The following is a 22,065-nucleotide window of genomic DNA, read 5'->3' as shown; positions in this document are numbered from 1 at the left end:
GCTTCACCGCTGCCAACCCCCCAGTAAGCTATAGTGAAATGGGACTATAAGGCTGGCATCACACCTAACAAATAAAAAAAGGTCTGTTTTCTATGGGCCTAATATGCAGAAATGTTCCCTGAACAGTAATCTGTATGTCATACGTTGGCAAGGTGTGGCTGCGTATTTTGCACATGTAATCCTCAGCATGTCATCCGTATGGCATCTGTAATGCGTTTTTTTTCTCGCAACCTTCCAAAATGGACATTTAATGGTTTTGAGGCCTGAAATGAATTTAAATCATCATCAGCGACCCTATTTATTGCCTCTACAAAAGGTGGCAGACTCCAATCTGGCCATTTTCTTGCTGTGCTTCTGTTGGTGTGTTGGTGGTTGGTTGGCAACATGAACATGTCAGACCTACTTCATTTCACCCCAACTGAGTGTGTCTTATATAACTGGGTTTTGTCACGCCGCTTTGGCCAGTCATACCCAGTGATAGTGCATCTGAGGAGGAAGAGATGATTGTGGGTCCATCCACTTTTGAGGCAGTGCCCCACTAAAGGCCATTTCCACCTTTTATATGCACCTCTGCGGACACATCCTGACAAGAGTCTTCAATTCCTCCATTATGGGTCGGCGGCTGGGCAATAACTAGTTGGACCTACCACCACCACGCCAACTTTCAGGCTCCAATGTAGAAGCTGTGCCATATGTCCTTGTCTATAAAGGCACGGATGATTGACCTCGTGGAGACCAAAACATCCAACACCGCGGAGACACCATCACGTGTTTCTCAGCGCAGTGATCCAGAACACTGCCCCCAAATATGCAAATGCATGTAGAGGAGCTGCGGAGACACCATCACGTGTTTCTCAACGCGTTGAGAAACACGTGATGGTGTCTCCGCAGCTCCTCTACATCCATATGTCCTTGTGGCAGATGAGGCCTTCCAGTTAACCAAGACAAGTAAAGAGGCCATATCCCTGTCAAAATATGGACCATGCGAACGGCGACTGGTGGAGTGCGCCTTTGGCATTCTTTGTGCCAAATGGCAGGTCCTCCAGTCAGCCATTCAGCTGAGTGAAGCCAACGTCAATGAAGTAATCAAAGCTTGTGTAGTCCTACATAATTTTACCAGACTACATGAATGCTCCTCATCTGATGGTGCTGAAGGTGTGTTGGGCAATGTGGGTTTGCCTACACCACATGTCTTCCCTCAGCGTTGTCCACTTTCAGGGCTGAAAGTCCATGATATCTTTAAAAATTATTTTGTTACACCTCATGGTGCTACTCCCTGGCAAGAGCATTCTGTCTCTATGTTATAATTTTACAATTGTTGTCTATATATAAATCACTTTTTCAGTTAACTTACTGTGTGTGTTGATTTGACTTACTTAAGAGATTGTTTTTAATCTTATTTGGCTCACGCGACCAATCACAAGCCGCGACGTCATTGAAGGTCCTTAACGCGCTCATTCTTAGGAACGGAAGCATGGCGGTTGCAGCGGTGACAACCAGGGCGCGTCCGAGGGTAAGTATATCAATATTTTTTATTTTTATTCTTTATTTTACACATTAATATGGATCCCAGGGTATGAAGGAGAATTTCCCTGGGAACCATAGAGGATACCTTCCCATATTTGTGTCCCATTGACTTGTATTGGTATCGGATATTGGTATCGGCGATATGTGATATTTTTTGGATATCGGCCGATACCATCCGATTCCGATACTTTAAAATATCGGACGGTATCGCTCAACACTACTCATAACATCTTCCACTGCAATGACAGACAATAGAATAATCTATAAGGGCATTGCGCACAGTGGTACAACATGTTTAATGAGATTTTACATAGTCATAAGCTGGATTTTTTAACATTATCTTCTTTCATAATAATTTGATTAAAAACATCAGACTAGGATTTAAGGGGATAGTGTGAAAACCTGTTATTTAGTGCAGTTTATAATATTATTTCAAAAACATGAGTGAACTTACTTAGTTGTTGCTGTCTCTCACGTGGCCGCTCTTCAAAATCCGAGAAAAGGAGCCCACATATCCTCCTCCTTGCCGCCTCTTTTCTGGCCCGGTTGGAGTAGTGGGCATCCTTCTGGTCCCATATTTCTGGCCTTTCTTGGACCAGAACAAGAAGCATCTCCACGTTTTCGTAGCTGTTTGCATTCTGACCCAATGTCAGATGACAGATCACCAGTGAGGCCAAATTGTGGAATTATGCCCATCATTTTACAAGCGCGCTTGGAGACAAAAAGACACCTCACACATTCTGTGAGCAAGTCACTTTTATCTGAAGTAATAGAGCAAGAAGCAATATTTTACACCATTTACAACAAAAGTAACTCTCAATTTAATTCATGTAGCCCCCACCATCACCCAGGGTCATACTGACCTTTATTCTCTCACGTACCCGGAGCATGTTGTGGCTGACTATTGAGAACATACATGATAAGAAATGTAGTCTCCTTGAAGCGGAGACCATCAGACTACTGCATCAACAGATTCTAGTAATTAAAGGTAAAATGCACTTAAAGGCAAACTATTAACCCTTCTATATCAATTTCCCCTTTTGTAAATGGTATAACCTCTGCCACCGGGTCAGCTGATGTCCACAAAGGAGCTACTGTCTCATGGGTCTAGTACCCAGAAGGGGGCTTTCTACCTGCTTCGCCCATCCACCCTCAGTGTGGACACTCACTTCCTTACTCAGCAGTGGTTATCCGGGTTCTATGATACGCTATGGATGGCACAGCCTTAGATTCCTTCCTACACTATATTGTTTCTGGGACACTATACCTGAAGATCAGTTCTTTCATCAGTTTGTCTGCAGTCACTTTAGCATTTGCAGATTTTACCAGATAGGCTTCCAGCCAACCAGAGAAGAGATCTACACATACTAGGACATTTTTCACACACTCCTACCTTGGGTAGCTGTATGTAACCAGTCTGCAGTCTCTGAAACGGGTAGAGAGGCCTGGGTGTCGCTTTCTTAGGAATTTTTTTACTGTTTTACCTGGGTTGTGCTGTGCACAGATGAGGCATGACTGTACGAGCTTTGCGGCTGCGTAACTGAAACCAGGAGCGATCCAGAAGGCATCTACCATGGACACATGTGACATTTTGAGGTGTGACTGGGGCCATGTGTTGCTTGTGCCATAATTAGGAACAGGGACCTTGGTATATACAATTTATCCTTATTCTCCCATACTCCTTCTGAGTTCAGCTCAGCTCCCATTCTTCCACAGTGTTGTGTTCCTTCTCTGTTTGGGCAGCTGGAGGGATTTCAGGACATCTAGGTTCAGTGTGGCTGGAATACGCTGACTCCCCGCCACTGTCCACTGCTCCCTAGGCTGCCTTGCTGGTACTTTAGCAGCCTCGTCCGCCCTTCTGTTGCCCTCTACCTCCACAGAGTCACCGTTCGTGTGTGCTTTTTCCTTGACGATGCCAACCTGGACTGGTAACATCAATGCCTTCACTAATTGTTTCACCAGCTCTGCATTTTTAATGGGCTTACCAGCTGATGTAAGAAACGTTCTGCTTCTCCAGATAGGGCAATAATCTGTTGTGAATTCTGTTGTCGGGCTCCCTCCTGTGGTCATGAATGGTACTTCGGCTGGTTCTGTCCATGGACTTCCTCTGGTGGGTGTTTCTGAGTTTCCTTCCACAGGTGACGAGGTTAATTCGTTAGCAGGCTGCTCTATTTAACTCCACTTAGATCTTTGCTCCATGCCACCTGTCAATGTTCCAGTATTGGTCTAGTTCACTCCTGGATTGTTCTTGTGACCTGTCTTCCCAGCAGAAGCTAAGTTCCAGCTTGTATTTCTTTGGTTTGCTATTTTTCTGTCCAGCTTGCTATTTTTATTGTTGTCTTGCTTGCTGGAAGCTCTGGGACGCGGAGGGTCTTTTTGCGCCCTCTGCATGGTCTTTTTGTAGGTTTTTGTGCTGACCGCAAAGTAACCTTTCCTATCCTCGGTCTGTTCAGTAAGTCGGGCCTCACTTTGCTTAATCTATTTCATCTCTGTGTTTGTATTTTCATCTTTACTCACAGTCATTATATGTGGGGGGCTGCCATTTCCTTTGGGGAATTTCTCTGAGGCAAGGTAGGCTTTATTTTCCTATCTTCAGGGCTAGCTAGTTCCTTAGGCTGTGCCGAGTTGCATAGGGAGCGTTAGGCGCAATCCATGGCTATTTCTAGTGTGTTTGATAGGATTAGGGATTGCGGTCAGCAGAGTTCCCTCGTCCCAGAGCTCGTCCTTATTATCAGTAACTATCAGGTCATTCCATGTGCTCTTAACCACCAGGTCCATTATTGTCCTGACCACCAGGTCATAACAGTACAGGTGGCCCAAAGTACTAATGCATCTCAATAGAGGGATGAGAGAAGTTCTGAGACCATTTTTTTTTCTTTGCACTGTGTTTTGTCTCTCTTTTCCCCTTTACCTCTGGGTGGTTCAGGACACAGGTGTAAACATGGACATTCAAGGTCTGTCCTCTTGGATGGATAATCTCACTACAAGGGTACAAAACATTCAAGATTTAGTGGTTCAGAATCCGATGTCAGAGCCTAGGATTCCAATTCCTGATTTGTTTTTTGGTGATAGATCTAAGTTCTTGAATTTCAAAAATAATTGTAAATTGTTTCTTGCCTTGAAACCTCACTCCTCAGGTGACCCTGTTCAACAAGTAAAGATCATTATTTCCTTGTTACGTGGTGACCCTCAAGACTGGGCATTTTCCCTTGCACCAGGAGATCCGGCATTGCGTGATGTTGATGCGTTTTTTCTGGCGCTTGGATTGCTTTATGACGAACCTAATTCAGTGGATCAGGCAGAGAAAATCTTGCTGGCTCTGTGTCAGGGTCAGGATGAAGCGGAGATATATTGTCAGAAGTTTAGAAAGTGGTCTGTGCTCACTCAGTGGAATGAATGTGCCCTGGCAGCAATCTTCAGAAAGGGTCTCTCTGAAGCCCTTAAAGACGTCATGGTGGGATTTCCCATGCCTGCTGGTCTGAATGAGTCTATGTCCTTGGCCATTCAAATCGATCGACGCTTGCGTGAGCGTAAAGCTGTGCACCATTTGGCGGTACTATCTGAGCATAGGCCTGAGCCTATGCAATGTGATAGGACTTTGACCAGAGCTGAACGGCAAGAACACAGACGTCGGAATGGGCTATGTTTTTACTGTGGTGATTCCACTCATGCTATCTCCGATTGTCCTAAGCGCACTAAGCGGTTCACTAGGTCTGACACCATTGGTACGGTACAGTCTAAATTTCTATTGTCCGTTACTCTGATTTGCTCTTTGTCATCCTATTCTGTTATGGCATTTGTGGATTCAGGCCCTGAATTTGATGGACTTGGAGTATGCTAGGCGCTGTGGTTTTTTCTTGGAGCCCTTGCAGTATCCTATTCCATTGAGACGAAATGATGCTACGCCTTTGGCCAAGAATAAGCCTCAGTACTGGACCCAATTGACCATGTGCATGGCTTCTGCACATCAGGAGGATATCCGCTTTCTGGTGTTGCATAATCTGCATGATGTGGTCGTTTTGGGGTTGCCATGGCTACAGGTTCATAATCCAGTATTGGACTGGAAATCTATGTCTGTGTCCAGCTGGGGTTGCCAGGGGGTACATGGTGATGTTCCATTTTTGTCTATTTCGTCTTCTACTCCTTCTGAAGTTCCAGAGTTTTTGTCGGATTATTGAGATGTATTTGATGAGCCCAAAGCCAGTGCCCTACCTCCTCATAGGGATTGCAATTGTGCAATTAATTTGATTCCTGGTAGTAAGTTTCCTAAGGGCCGATTGTTCAATTTATCTGTGCCAGAACACGCCGCTATGCGGAGTTATATAAAGGAATCCTTGGAGAAGGGTCATATTCACCCGTCGTCATCACCGTTAGGAGCAGGGTTCTTTTTTGTGGCCAAGAAGGATGGTTCTTTGAGACCTTGTATTGATTACCGCCTTCTTAATAAAATTACAGTCAAATTTCAGTATCCTTTGCCGTTGCTGTCTGATTTGTTTGCTCGTATTAAAGGGGCTAGTTGGTTCACCAAGATAGATCTTCGAGGGGCGTATAATCTTGTGCGTATTAAACAAGGCGATGAATGGAAAACAGCATTTAATACGCCCGAGGGCCATTTTGAGTACCTGGTTATGCCATTCGGGCTTTCCAATGCTCCATCAGTATTTCAGTCCTTTATGCATGACATCTTCCGAGAGTACCTGGATAAATTCCTGATTGTGTATTTGGATGATATTTTGGTCTTTTCGGATGATTGGGAGTCTCATGTGAAGCAGGTCAGAATGGTGTTCCAGGTCCTTCGTGCGAATTCCTTGTTTGTGAAGGGGTCAAAGTGTCTCTTTGGAGTTCTGAAGGTTTCCTCTCCTAAGTTTAAGCCTCGTTTCATTGGTCCGTATAAGATTTCTGAGGTTATCAATCCTGTGTCATTTCGTTTGGCCCTTCCTGCTTCTTTTGCCATCCATAATGTGTTCCATAGGTCGTTATTGCGGAGATACGTGGCGCCTGTGGTTCCATCCGTTGATCCTCCTGCCCCGGTGTTGGTTGAGGGGGTGTTGGAGTATGTGGTGGAGAAGATTTTGGATTCTCGTGTTTCGAGACGGAAACTCCAGTACCTGGTCAAGTGGAAGGGTTATGGTCAGGAAGATAATTCCTGGGCTTTTGCCTCTGATGTTCATGCTGCCGATCTGGTTCGTGCCTTTCATTTGGCTCATCCTGGTCGGCTTGGGGGCTCTGGTGAGGGTTCGGTGACCCCTCCTCAAGTGGGGGTACTGTTGTGAATTCTGTTGTCGGGCTCCCTCCTGTGGTCATGAATGGTACTTCAGCTGGTTCTGTCCATGGACTTCCTCTGGTGGGTGTTTCTGAGTTTCCTTCCACAGGTGACGAGGTTAATTCGTTAGCAGGCTGCTCTATTTAACTCCACTTAGATCTTTGCTCCATGCCACCTGTCAATGTTCCAGTATTGGTCTAGTTCACTCCTGGATCGTTCTTGTGACCTGTCTTCCCAGCAGAAGCTAAGTTCCAGCTTGTATTTCTTTGGTTTGCTATTTTTCTGTCCAGCTTGCTATTTTTATTGTTGTCTTGCTTGCTGGAAGCTCTGGGACGCAGAGGGAGCGCGTCCGCACCGTGAGTCGGTGCGGAGGGTCTTTTTGCGCCCTCTGCGTGGTCTTTTTGTAGGTTTTTGTGCTGACCGCAAAGTAACCTTTCCTATCCTTGGTCTGTTCAGTAAGTCAGGCCTCACTTTGCTTAATCTATTTCATCTCTGTGTTTGTATTTTCATCTTTACTCACAGTCATTATATGTGGGGGGCTGCCATTTCCTTTGGGGAATTTCTCTGAGGCAAGATAGGCTTTATTTTTCTTTCTTCAGGGCTAGCTAGTTCCTTAGGCTGTGCCGAGTTGCATAGGGAGCGTTAGGCGCAATCCACGGCTATTTCTAGTGTGTTTGATAGGATTAGGGATTGCGGTCAGCAGAGTTCCCACGTCCCAGAGCTCGTCCATTATTATCAGTAACTATCAGGTCATTCTGTGTGCTCTTAACCACCAGGTCCATTATTGTCCTGACCACCAGGTCATGACAATAATCATAGGATATTCCCCATGCACAATTCGAATCTGTGTAACTGTTAGCGACTTTACCTGCAGCAGCTCTACACGCCTCAGTGAGTGCCTTCAACTCTGCCTCCTGCACCGACACATGAGGAGGGAGTGGTTCAGCTCGGATTACCTCATGTGAGGATACTACTGCACATCCAGTGTAGAACCGCACATCCTGGTGGTATCTGGAGCCATCTATAAAAATAAAAACCTCAAAATATGCATTAGGAACAGGTTTTTTTTTACCACGAACATATGTAAAACGCACTGTCTCCTGACTCATCAGTTCCTATGCAGTCATGTTCGTGCGTCATGTCAACGTACCAGAGTACTCTTTTTTTTTTTTTCCACTCTTTCCCACCTGCCAACGCTGTCACTAATTCCCCCTTTTCTGAATCCACAGGCAGATGAGTGGCCGGAATCAGAACATTATGTCTTTTGAGGGTGACGTATTCAGGAATTAGTATTAGAGCACATTCAAGTCTGATCTCTCTATCCTTAGACAGGTGTTTTGGTTGAACTTGTATGAGTATGGCATTAATGTCAGGTGGGGAACAAATTGTCAAAAAGAAAAAGTCAGTGTGATCTCATGCCTTTCAGTAATACAGCAGCTCTTACAGCACGGACACACGTAGGAGACCCTGTAATCACGGGGTCTAATTATGCTGAGTAGTAAGCTATCAGTCTCCGTTTCCCTCTATGCTGCTGTGTCAGCACTGCCTGTTTTTTTTTTTTCTTTTAATCAGGAGTAGGGTTGAGCGAAACGGGTCGGTCAATTTCATAAGTCGCCGACTTTCGGCAAAGTCAGCTTTCATGAAACCCGACCTGATCCCAGTGTGGGATCGGCCATGCAGTGCGCGATTTTCGTGCCAAAGTCGCGTTTCATATGACACGTTCAGTGCCATTTCTCAGCCAATGAAGGTGGACACAGAGTGTGGGCAGCGTGATGACATAGGTCTCAGTCCCCACCATCTTAGAGAAGGGCATTACAGTGATTGGCTTGCTTTCTGCGGCGTCACAGGGGCTATAAAAGGGCATGCACGCCGACCGTCATTTTACTTCTGCCGATCTGAGCATAGGGAGTGGTTTCTGTAGCTTCGTCTGAAGCAGGGATATTGTTAGGAAGGGAATATTAACCCCCAAACCGCTTGTGCTGTAGTGATTTCCACTGTCCAACACCACCTTTTCTTTGCAGGGACAGTGGAGGCTAGATTTCTGTGCATCAGCTCTGTAGCTTATAAGGCTCCCTGATAGCTGCATTGCTGTTTGTACGCCGCTGTGCAAACCAACTGCTTTTTTCAAAGCAAAAATCCTGTTGCTCCTTCTTTTTTGCACAGTTCTCTTGTTTCTTTGTCCACACTCTTGTGTGCAGCAGTCCTTTTTATTGCTGCTATACTTGTCCTTTGATCATTGTAGGGAGATTGAAATTCTATTACAGCCCTTGAATTTTTTGATATATCTGCCAACCACTTTCTGCCACTCAAACTGTGTAGTGTGATACAGTGGGCCTGATTTTTTAATGCATTCTCCCACACATAAAAAAGGGAGATTTATATTGCCACTGAGTGCATCTGCGTCAGTCCTGTTTGTGGCATCTGTAATCCACTTTCTGCCACTCAAACTGTGTAGTGTAATACAGTGGGCCTGATTTTTTCCTGCTGTCTCCCACACATAAAAAAGAGAGATTTATATTGCCACTGAGTGCATCTGCGTCAGTCCTGTTTGTGGCATCTGTAATCCACTTTCTGCCACTCAAACTGTGTAGTGTAATACAGTGGGCCTGATTTTTTCATGCATTCTCCCACACATAAAAAAGGGAGATTTATATTGCCACTGAGTGCATCTGCGTCAGTCCTGTTTGTGGCATCTGTAATCTACTTTCTGCCACTCAAACTGTGTAGTGTAATACAGTGGGCCTGATTTTTTCCTGCTGTCTCCCACACATAAAAAAGAGAGATTTATATTGCCACTGAGTGCATCTGCGCCAGTCCTGTTTGTGGCATCTGTCATCCACTTTCTGCCACTCAAACTTTGTAGTGTAATACAGTGGGCCTGATTTTTTCCTGCATTCTCCCACACATAAAAAAGGGAGATTTTTATTGCCACTGAGTGCATCTGCATCAGGCCTGTTTGTGGCATCTGTCATCGACTTTCTGTTGTGAATTCTGTTGTCAAGCTCCCTCCTGTGGTCGTGAATGGTACTTCGGCGAGTTCTGTCTATGGGCTCCCTCTGGTGGCTATGAGTGAAGCTGCTGCTTCTGAGGTTCCTTGCACAGGTGACGTGGTTTGTCCTTTGGTTGGCTGCTCTATTTAACTCCTCTCAGATCGTTACTCCATGCCAGCTGTCAATGTTTTTTGCATTGCTTCAGTTCGCTCCTGGATCTCTCTGGTGACCTGCCTTCTCCTGCAAAAGCTAAGTTCCTGATAGTCTTTATTTGTTCACTGTTTTCTTGTCCAGCTGGTTATCATGATTTTGTCTTGTTAGCTGGAAGCTCTGGGATGCAGAGTGGCCCCTCCGCACCGTGAGTCGGTGCGGAGGTCCTTTTTGCACACTCTGCGTGGTCTTTTGTAGGTTTTTGTGCTGATCGCAAAGTTACCTTTCCTATCCTCTGTCTATTTAGTAAGTCTGGCCTCCCTTTGCTGAAACTTGTTTCATTTCTGCGTTTGTGACTTTCATCTTTACTCACAGTCAATATATATGGGGGGCTTCCTTTACCTTTGGGGAATTTCTCTGAGGCAAGGTAGGCTTTATTTTCTATCTCTAAGGCTAGATAGTTCTTAGGCTGTGATGAGGCGCCTAGGTCTGGTCAGGAGCGCTCCACGGCTATTTCTAGTGTGTGTGATAGGATTAAGGCTTGCAGTCAGCAGAGCTCCCATATCCCAGAGCTCGTCCTGTATGACGTTTAACTATCAGGTCATTCCGGGTGCTGCTAACCACCAGGTCATAACAGTACAGCTGGCCCAAAGTATTAATGCATCTCAATAGAGGGATAAGAGAACTTCTGAGACCATTTTTTTTTCTTTGCACTGTGTTTTGTCTCTCTTTTCCCCTAGACCTTTGGGTGGTTCAGGACACAGGTGTAGATATGGACATTCAAGCTCTGTCCTCTAGTGTGGATCATCTCACTGAAAGGGTACAAAACATTCAAGATTTTGTGGTTCAGAATCCTATGTAAGAGCCTAGAATTCCTATTCCTGACTTATTTTCTGGGGATAGATCTAGGTTCTTGAATTTCAAAAATAATTGTAAACTGTTTCTAGCTTTGAAACCCCGCTCCTCTGGTGACCCCGTTCAACAGGTAAAAATCATTATTTCTTTATTGCGTGGTGACCCTCAAGACTGGGCATTTTCCCTTGCGCCAGGAGATCCTGCATTGCGTGATGTTGATGCGTTTTTTCTGGCGCTTGGATTGCTTTATGATGAACCAAATTCAGTGGATCAGGCAGAGAAAATCTTGCTGGCTTTGTGTCAGGGTCAGGATGAAGCGGAGGTGTACTGTCAGAAGTTTAGAAAGTGGTCTGTGCTTACTCAGTGGAATGAATGTGCCCTGGCAGCAATTTTCAGAAAGGGTCTTTCTGAAGCCCTTAAGGATGTCATGGTGGGATTTCCCACGCCTGCTGGTCTGAATGAGTCTTTGTCTTTGTCCATTCAGATCGATCGGCGCATGCGTGAGCGCAAAGCTGTGCACCATCTGGCGGTATTCTCTGAGCATAGGCCTGAGCCTATGCAGTGTGATAGGACTTTGACCAGAGCTGAACGGCAAGAACACAGACGTCGGAACGGGCTGTGTTTTTACTGTGGTGAATCCACTCATGCTATCTCCGATTGTCCGAAGCGCACTAAGCGGTTCGCAAGGTCTGCCATCATTGGTACGGTACAGTCTAAATATCTTTTGTCTGTTACTCTGATTTGCTCTCTGTCATCCTATTCTGTAATGGCATTTGTGGATTCAGGCGCTGCCCTGGATCTGATGGACTTGGAGTTTGCCAGGCGCTGTGGTTTTTTCTTGGAGCCCTTGCAGTATCCTATTCCATTGAGAGGAATTGATGCTACGACTTTGGCCAAGAATAAGCCTCAGTACTGGACTCAATTGACCATGTGCATGGCTCCTGCACATCAGGAGGATATTCGCTTTTTGGTGTTGCATAATCTGCATGATGTGGTCGTTTTGGGGTTGCCATGGCTACAGGTCCATAATCCTGTGTTGGATTGGAAGTCTATGTCTGTGTCCAGCTGGGGTTGTCAGGGGGTACATGGTGATGTTCCATTGCTGTCAATTTCGCCTTCCACTCCTTCTGAAGTCCCTGAGTTCTTATCAGATTACCGGGATGTATTTGAAGAGCCCAAATCTGGTGCCTTACCTCCTCATATAGATTGTGACTGTGCTATTAATTTGATTCCTGGTAGTAAGTTTCCTAAGGGCCGTCTGTTTAATTTATCTGTGCCAGAGCACGCCGCTATGCGGAGTTATATAAAGGAATCATTGGAGAAGGGTCATATTCGTTCGTCGTCGTCACCATTGGGAGCAGGGTTCTTTTTTGTGGCCAAGAAGGATGGTTCTTTGAGACCTTGTATTGATTACCGCCTTCTTAATAAAATCACAGTCAAATTTCAGTATCCTTTGCCGCTGCTGTCTGATTTATTTGCTCGGATTAAGGGGGCTAGTTGGTTCACCAAGATAGATCTTCGTGGTGCGTACAATCTTGTGCGAATTAAACAGGGTGATGAATGGAAAACGGCATTTAGTACGCCCGAGGGCCATTTTGAGTACCTGGTTATGCCATTCAGGCTTTCTAATGCTCCATCTGTGTTTCAGTCCTTTATGCATGACATCTTCCGAGAGTACCTGGATAGATTCATGATTGTATATATGGATGACATTTTGGTCTTTTGATTGGGAGTCTCATGTGAAGCAGGTCAGAATGGTGTTCCAGGTCCTTCGTGCGAATTCCTTGTTTGTGAAGGGGTCAAAGTGTCTCTTTTGGAGTTCAGAAGGTTTCATTTTTGGGGTTCATTTTTCCCCTTCTACTATCGAGATGGACCCTGTTAAAGTTCAGGCCATTTACGATTGGACTCAGCCGACATCTGTGAAGAGCTTGCAGAAATTCCTGGGCTTTGCTAATTTTTATCGTCGCTTCATAGCTAATTTTTACAGTATTGCTAAAACGTTGACTGATTTGACCAAGAAAGGTGCTGATGTGGTCAATTGGTCCTCTGCGGCTGTAGAGGCTTTTCAGGAGTTGAAGCGTCGTTTTGCTTCTGCCCCTGTGTTGTGCCAGCCAGATGTTTCGCTCCCTTTTCAGGTTGAGGTTGATGCTTCTGAGATTGGAGCAGGGGCTGTTTTGTCGCAAAGAAGTTCTGATGGCTCAGTGATGAAACCCTGTGCCTTCTTTTCTAGAAAATTCTTGCCTGCTGAGCGCAATTATGATGTGGGCAATCGGGAGTTGTTGGCCATGAAGTGGGCATTTGAGGAGTGGCGACATTGGCTTGAAGGAGCTAAACATCGCGTGGTGGTCTTGACGGATCACAAGAATTTGACTTATCTCGAGTCTGCCAAACGGTTGAATCCTAGACAGGCTCGATGATCGCTCTTTTTCTCCCGTTTTGATTTTGTGGTTTCATACCTTCCGGGATCTAAGAATGTGAAGGCTGACGCCCTGGTATTCTTAATGAAGGGGTAATTTTGTCTGCCATTTCCCCTGATTTGCGGCGTGTGCTGCAAAAGATTCAGGCTGATAGACCTGACCGTTGTCCTACGGAGAAACTGTTTCTCCCTGATAGATGGACTAGTAGAGTTATCTCTTACATTCATTGTTCAGTGTTGGCTGGTCATCCTGGAATCTTTGGTACCAGAGATTTGGTGGCTAGATTCTTTTGGTGGCCTTCGTTGTCACGGGATGTGCGTTTTTTTGTGCAGTCCTGTGGGACTTGTGCTCGGGCTAAGCCCTGCTGTTCTCGTGCCAGTGGGTTGCTTTTGCCCTTGCCGATCCCGAAGAGGCCCTGGACGCATATTTCCATGGATTTTATTTCTGATCTCCCTGTTTCTCAAAAGATGTCGGTCATTTGGGTGGTTTGTGATCGCTTCTCTAAGATGGTCCATTTGGTACCCTTATCTAAATTGCCTTCCTCCTCTGATTCGGTGCCTTTGTTTTTCCAGCATGTGGTTTGTTTGCAAGGCATTCCAGAGAACATCGTCTCGGACAGAGGTTCCCAGTTTGTTTCGAGGTTTTGGCGGTCCTTTTGCGCTAAGATGAGCATTGATTTGTCTTTTTCTTCGGCTTTCCATTTCCTTCCTCAGACTAATGGCCAAACCGAACGAACTAATCAGACGTTGGAGACATATCTGAGATGCTTTGTTTCTGCTGATCAGGATGATTGGGTGTCCTTCTTGCCTTTGGCTGAGTTCGCCCTTAATAATCGGGCCAGCTCGGCTACTTTAGTTTCTCCGTTTTTCTGTAATTCTGGTTTCCATCCTCGTTTTTCTTCAGGGCAGGTTGAGCCTTCGGACTGTCCTGGTGTGGATGCGGTGGTGGACAGGTTGCAGCAGATTTGGACTCATGTGGTGGATAATTTGACATTGTCCCAGGAGAAGGCTCAACGTTTCGCTAACCGCCGGCATTGTGTTGGTCCCCGACTTCGTGTTGGGGATTTGGTTTGGTTGTCATCTCGTCACATTCCTATGAAGGTTTCCTCTCCTAAGTTTAAGCCTCGTTTCATTGGGCCATATAAGATTTTTGAAGTTCTTAATCCTGTGTCATTTCGTTTGGACCTTCCAGCTTCTTTGGCCATCCATAATGTGTTCCATAGGTCGTTGTTGTGGAGATACGTGGCGCCTATGGTTCCCTCCGTTGATCCTCCTGCCCCGGTGTTGGTCGAGGGGGAGTTGGAGTATGTGGTGGAGAAGATTTTGGATTCTCGTGTTTCGAGACGGAAACTCCAGTACCTGGTCAAGTGGAAGGGTTATGGTCAGGAAGATAATTCCTGGGTTTTTGCCTCTGATGTTCATGCTGCCGATCTTGTTCGTGCCTTTCATTTGGCTCATCCTGATCGGCCTGGGGGCTCTGGTGAGGGTTCGGTGACCCCTCCTCAAGGGTGGGGTACTGTTGTGAATTCTGTTTTCAAGCTCCCTCCTGTGGTCGTGAATGGTACTTTGTCGAGTTCTGTCTATGGGCTCCCTCTGGTGGCTATGAGTGAAGCTGCTGCCTCTGAGGTTCCTTGCACAGGTGACGTGGTTTGTCCTTTGGTTGGCTGCTCTATTTAACTCCTCTCAGATCGTTACTCCATGCCAGCTGTCAATGTTTTTTGCATTGCTTCAGTTTGCTCCTGGATCTCTCTGGTGACCTGCCTTCTCCTGCAGAAGCTAAGTTCCTGATAGTCTTTATTTGTTCACTGTTTTCTTGTCCAGCTGGTTATCATGATTTTGTCTTGTTAGCTGGAAGCTCTGGGATGCAGAGTGGCCCCTCCGCACCGTGAGTCAGTGCGGAGGTCCTTTTTGCACACTCTGCGTGGTCTTTTGTAGGATTTTGTGCTGATCTGTTGTGAATTCTGTGGCAGAGCTCCCTCCTGTGGTCACAAGTGGTACTTCGGCTGATTCTCTCTGTGAGCTTCTGTTGGTGGAGGGAAGTGGTACTGCGGCTTCTGAGTTTCCTCCCTCAGGTGATCTGGTGAGGTCGTTAGGTGCTTCTCTGCTTAACTCCACCTAATGCTTTGATCCTGGCTTCCTGTCAATGTTCCAGTGTTGGACTTGCTTTTCCCTGGATCATTCCTGTGGCCTGCTGCTCTGCATAGCTAAGTTCTTCTTTGCTATTTGTTTGCTATTTTTTCTGTCCAGCTTGTCTAATTTGTTGCTGGAAGCTCTGGGACGCAAAGGGTGTACCTCCGTGCCGTTAGTTCGGTATGGAGGGTCTTTTTGCCCCCTTTGCGTGGTTTTCTTTAGGGTTTTGTGTAGACCGCAAAGTTACCTTTTCTATCCTCGATCTGTTAAGAAAGTCGGGCCTCACTTTGCTGAATCTACTTCATCTCTACGTTTGTCTTTTCATCTTAACTCACAGTCATTATATGTGGGGGGCTGCCTTTTCCTTTGGCTTATTTTCTATCTTCAGGCTAGTTAGTTTCTCAGGCTGTGCCGAGTTGCATAGGCAGAGTTAGGCGCAATCCACGGCTGCCTCTAGTGTTGTTTGGAGAGTATTAGGGATTGCGGTCTGCAGAGTTCCCACGTCTCAGAGCTCGTTCTATGATTTTGGGTTATTGTCAGATCACTGTATGTGCTCTGACCGCTATGTCCATTGTAGTACTGAATTGCCTTTCATAACACTGATCACAAAGTTACCTTTCCTATCCTCTGTCTATTTAGTAAGTCTGGCCTCCCTTTGCTGAAACTTGTTTCATTTCTGTGTTTGTGACTTTCATCTTTACTCACAGTCAATATATGTGGGGGGCTTCCTTTACCTTTGGGGAATTTCTCTGAGGCAAGGTAGGCTTTATTTTCTATCTCTAGGGCTAGATAGTTCTTAGGCTGTGACGAGGCGCCTAGGTCTGGTCAGGAGCGCTCCACGGCTATTTGTAGTGTGTGTGATAGGATTAGGGCTTGCAGTCAGCAGAGCTCCCACATCCCAGAGCTCGTCCTGTATGAGGTTTAACTATTAGGTTATTCCGGGTGCTCCTAACCACCAGGTCATAACAACTTTTTGCCACTCAAACTGTGTAGTGTAATACAGTGGGCCTGATTTTTTCCTGCATTCTCCCACACATACAAAGGGAGATTTATATTGCCACTGAGTGCATCTGCGTCAGTCCTGTTTGTGGCATCTGTCATCCACTTTCTGCCACTCAAGCTGTGTAGTGTAATACAGTGGGCCCGATTTTTTCCTGCATTCTCCCACACATAAAAAAGGGAGATTTATATTGCCACTGAGTGCATCTGCGTCAGTCCTGTTTGTGGCATTTGTCATCCACTTTCTGCCACTCAAGCTGTGTAGTGTAATACAGTGGGCCCGATTTTTTCCTGCATTCTCCCACACATAAAAAAGGGAGATTTATATTGCCACTGAGTGCATCTGCGTCAGTCCTGTTTGTGGCATATCTGTCATCCACTTTCTGCCACTCAAACTGTGTAGTATAATACAGTGGGCCTGATTTTTTCCTGCTGTCTCCCACACATAAAAAAAGGGAGATTTATATTGCCACTGAGTGCATCTGCGTCAGTCCTGTTTGTGGCATCTGTAATCTACTTTCTGCCACTCAAACTGTGTAGTGTAATACAGTGGGCCTGATTTTTTCCTGCTGTCTCCCACACATAAAAAAGGAGATTTATATTGCAACTGAGTGCATCTGCGTCAGTCCTGTTTGTGGCATCTGTCATCCACTTTCTGCCACTCAAACTGTGTAGTGTAATACAGTGGGCCTGATTTTTTCATGCATTCTCCCACACATAAAAAAGGGAGATTTATATTGCCACTGAGTGCATCTGCATCAGTCCTGTTTGTGGCATCTGTCATCCACGTTCTGCCACTCAAACTGTGTAGTGTAATACAGTGGGCCTGATTTTTTCCTGCTGTCTCCCACACATAACAAAGGGAGATTTATATTGCCACTGAGTGCATCTGCGTCAGTCCTGTTTGTGGCATCTGTCATCCACTTTCTGCCACTCAAACTGTGTAGTGTAATATAGTGGGCCTGAGTGCATCTGCGTCAGTCCTGCTTGTGGCATCTGTCATCCACTTTCTTCCACTCAACTGTGTAGTGTAATACAGTGGGCCTGATTTTCCCAGCAGTCTCACAAACCTATAAAGGGAGATTTAAACTCAGAAAAAGTTTACGTACACCTTCTAACTGTTTTTACAGTACCATATAATGTTTGTTAGTTTGGTTACATTTTTCCAAGAATGAGGAAGTCTGGTGGAAGAGGTCGTGGCCGTGGGCGGTCATTGCCAGCTGGTAATGATGGTAGTGGTGGTGGAGCATCAGGTGGTCGTGGGAAAATCAATATAGCACCTATGTCACGAGTTGTTGAGCCAGTGTCATCATCTGGCTACAAAAGGCCTCGAACGCTCCCTTTTCTGGGAGTAGGAAACCCGCTTTTAAAGCTGTAGCAGCAGGAACAAGTTTTGGCTTTCCTTGCTGACTCTGCCTCTAGCTCTTTCGCCTCCTCTTCGGAAAGTGCAAAATATAAAAGCAGCGCGTCGTCAGTGGATGCTCCCGGTCAGGAACAAGTTGCTTCCTTGTGTCCTTCACCCAGAACAACAGAGAAGGATGCGTCAGGTGACACAACAGGCTACTCCATAGAGCTATTTTCACATACCGTGCCTGGGTTAGAAAGGGGAATTGTTAACAGGCCATGCCCATTACAAGATGAATCGGACATGGAGTGCACAGATGCACAGCCACAGCTAGATTATGATGCTGTTCCATTGACTCAGATCACAACATTGCCCTCGCAGTGTACTGAGCCAGAATCTGACCCTGATGAGACTATGGTGCCCCATCCCGAACGCTATAGCACCGGCTTACACGGTGACACAGAGGAAGGTGCACAGGACATAGAAGAGGAGGTGATAAATGACCCAGTTGTTGATGCCGATTGGCAGCCATTGGGGGAACAGAGTGCTGCCGGCAGTAGCTCTAAAGCGGAGGAGGAGCCGCAGCAGGCATCAACATCACAACAGCTTTCATCTGGCAGTCCCGTATCTGGCCAAAAACGTGTGTCAAAACCAAAAACGGTTGCAGCGTGGCCATCCGGTTAAATTAGCTCAGTGTGCAATGCCTGAAAAGGTTTTCGATAGTAGGAAGAGTGCAGTCTGGCAATTTTTTAACAAAGATCCGAATGATCAGTGCAAAGTCATCTGTAAAAAATGCTCAAGGACCTTTAGCAGAGGTCAGAATGTGAAAAATCTAAATACAACTTGCATGCGTAAACATTTAACCACCATGCACTTGCAAGCCTGGACTAACTACCAAACGTCCCGTAACGTTGTTGCACCCGCTCACAATGAAGCTAGTCAGCAACGCTACATTCCTTCCCTCACTGTAAGCACACCATTTACCACACCACCTGCAGCAAATGTGGAGGTATCGTCGCAAGGCCAAAGCAGTCAGGGAATCACCAGGTTCTTGGTAGGAAACACTGTATGTCGGCCAACAGCAAGAATACCATCACCAACCCTCTCTCAGTCTGCCATGACCACCACCACCCCCGCTAGTTCCACCGTATGCAGCTCTCCAGTCCAGCTCACCCTACAAGAGACTCTCCTTAGGAAAAGGATGTACTCATCCTCTCATCCGCATACACAGGGTTTGAACGCCCACATTGCTAGACTAATCTCGTTAGAGATGATGCCCTACCGGTTGGTTGAAAGCGAAGCTTTCAAAGCCCTGATGGCCTATGCAGTACCACGCTATGACCTACCCAGTCGACACTTCTTTGCGAGAAAAGCCATCCCAGCCCTCCACCAGCATGTTAAATAGCGCATTGTCCATGCACTCAGGCAATCTGTGAGTACAAAGGTGCACCTGACAACAGATGCATGGACCAGTAGGCATGGCCAGGGACATTACGTGTCCATCACAGCACACTGGGTGAATGTGGTGGATGCAGGGTCCACAGCGGACAGCCATATTGGGACAGTTCTGCCTAGCCCACTGTCTAGGAAACAGTTGGCTGTAGGTGTTCACCCCCCCTCCTCCTCGTCCTCCAGCAGAAGCGAGAGCTCGTCCACAGACCGCAGTCGCACGACCACTCCATCCACAGCTGCCACTGTTGCACACGATGTGTCCCATTATGGAACAAATAGTGGCAAGCGTCAGCAGGCTGTATTGGAAATTTAGTGTTTGGGCGACAACAGACACACCGCGGACGTTCTGTCCGAGTTCTTGCAGCAAGAAACTCAGTCATGGCTGGGCAGTGTACATCTTGAGGCAGGCAAGGTAGTCAGTGATAACGGAAGGAATTTTATGGCTGCCATAGCCCTTTCACAACTGAAACACATTCCTTGCCTGGCTCACACCTTGAACCTGGTGGTGCAGTGCTTCCTGAAAAGTTATCCGGGGTTACCCGACCTGCTCCTGAAGGTGTGCAGACTTTGCTCGCACATCCGCCGTTCGCCCATACACTCCAGCCGTATGCAGAACCATCAGGGATCTTTGAAGCTTCCCCAGCACCGCCTAATAATCGACGTTGCAACAAGGTGGAACTCCACACTGCACATGCTTCAGAGGCTGTGCGAACAGAGGCGTGCTGTTATGTATTTGTGGGAGGATACACATACACGGGCAGGTAGTTGGATGGCAGACATGGAGTTTTCAGGTGTGCAGTGGTCGAAGCTACAAGACCTGTGTCAAGTCCTTCAGTGTTTTGAGGAATGCACACGCCTGGTTAGTGCAGACAACGCCATAATAAGCATGAGCATCCCCCTAATGCGTCTGCTGATGCAAAGTTTGACGCACATAAAGGAGCAGGCGTCTGCAGCCGAGGACGAGGGAGGCCTTGATGACAGTCAGCCATTGTCTGGCCAGGGAAGTCTACTGGACAAGGTGGCGGGCGAAGAGGAGGAGGACGAGGAGGATGATGGGGATGAATATTTTTTGGATGTGGAAGCTTCTCAGGGGGCAATAGAAACTGGTGGCATTGCAAGGTCAGGTTCAAGGTTTTTGAGGGAGACAAGTGACGTTGATTTGCCAGAATGTGCTCCTCAACTCAGCACAAGCAGTGAATTGACACCTGGAACATTGGCCAACATGGCGGATTATGCCTTGCGTATCCTAAAAAGAGACCTCCGCATTATCAAAATGATGACCGATGACGATTACTGGTTGGCCTGCCTCCTGCATCCACGCTATAATGGGAAAGTGCAAAATATCATGCCACATGAGAACCTTGAGCAAATATTGGCAACCAAACAAGCAACTCTTGCAGACCGTTTGATTCAGGCATTCCCAGCACACAGCGGCGGAGATGGTTCTCACACGAGCTGCAGGGGGCAACATGGCAGAGGTGTTAGAGGTGCACAAATCAGAAGTGGCGTTGGACAGAGGGGTTTTCTGACCAGGTTGTGGAGTGATTTCGCAATGACTGTAGACAGGACAGGTACAGCAGCATCAATTCAAAGTGACAGGAGACAACATTTGTCCAGTATGGTTACTAACTATTTTTCCTCCCTCAATGTTCTCCCTCACCCGTCATTCCCATTTGATTACTGGACATCCAAAATAGACACCTGGCCTGAATTGGCCGAATATGCATTGCAGTAGCTTGCTTGCCCAGCAGCTAGTGTGCTATCAGAAAGAGTATTCAGTGCTGCTGGTTCAATACTGACCGAAAAAAGGAGTCGCCTGGCTACCCAAAATGTTGATGATCTAACTTTCATTAAAATGAACCAATCATGGATTTCTAATTATTTTGCCCCACCTTTCCCGGCTGACACCTAGCTTTCCTGTAAAAAGGTCTTGCTTTTGGACTGGTCTTACTGACTGTTCCAATTTCTCCATGTGCAGCTGCTGTATGTCCAGCATACGACATTTTTACACCTCCCTAAATGTGCTGACTCCCCCCCACGGGGCCGTGGTCACCACTTGGCGCAAGCACCCGTGAGAGTGCCGTTTGTCTGAAGAGGTGGGTGTGCCCACCTTTGGGTGACGGCACTGGCACAGGGTCCCTCATAGTGCAATGAAGTGTCTCTGGCGGTGGTGGCGCGCACCCAACATCAGACACACCGTTGTAACTTGAGAGGCCCTGGGCCAGTACCGCCGGCCACGAGAGAGTGTTCCCCCCAAGCTCAAACAGTGCTCTACCACTTGCAAAATTATCTCTCACTGCTCCACCACTCTTTAGTCTATGCGGTTAAATCCTTCAATGGCACTGCCAATACCAATACCAATACTTTGCGCCAAATACCAATGTCTGCAATTCAGCAGAGGAGCCCACCCGTGTACCTAGCTATGCCACCTGTTTATTTATTTATTTATTTTTGCAAGATATTAACATTTATTTATAATTTTGGAGTACTAACTGTGTCAGACACTCCTTCCAATTGTCCTCCGCTGACCACACCAATGCTGCCTGTGTACCCCTGGAACCTATTTCAAACTGCATCGAGCCAACTTTTTTAGTTTAGGCCTAGTAAGTCTGTCTGCGGTCCCTCCTTCAAATTGTCCTCCACTGACCACACCAATGCTGCCTGTGTACCCCTGGAACCTATTTCAAACTGCATAGAGCCTCCTTTTTTTAGTTTAGGCCTATTAAGTCTGTCTGCGGTCCCTCCTTCAAATTGTCCTCCGCTGACTACACCAATGCTGCCTGTGTACCCCTGAAACCTATTTAAACCTGCATAGAGCCAACTTTTTTATTTTAGGCTTAGTTAGTCTGTCTGCGGTCCCTCCTTCCAATTGTACTCCGCTGACCACACCAATGCTGCCCATGTACCCCTGTAACCTTTTTTAAACTGCATTGAGCCA

Source organism: Ranitomeya imitator, chromosome 3 (genome assembly GCF_032444005.1).
Source record: "Ranitomeya imitator isolate aRanImi1 chromosome 3, aRanImi1.pri, whole genome shotgun sequence".
NCBI classification, from domain to species: Eukaryota; Metazoa; Chordata; class Amphibia; order Anura; family Dendrobatidae; genus Ranitomeya; species Ranitomeya imitator.
This window is presented reverse-complemented; position numbering follows the sequence as displayed.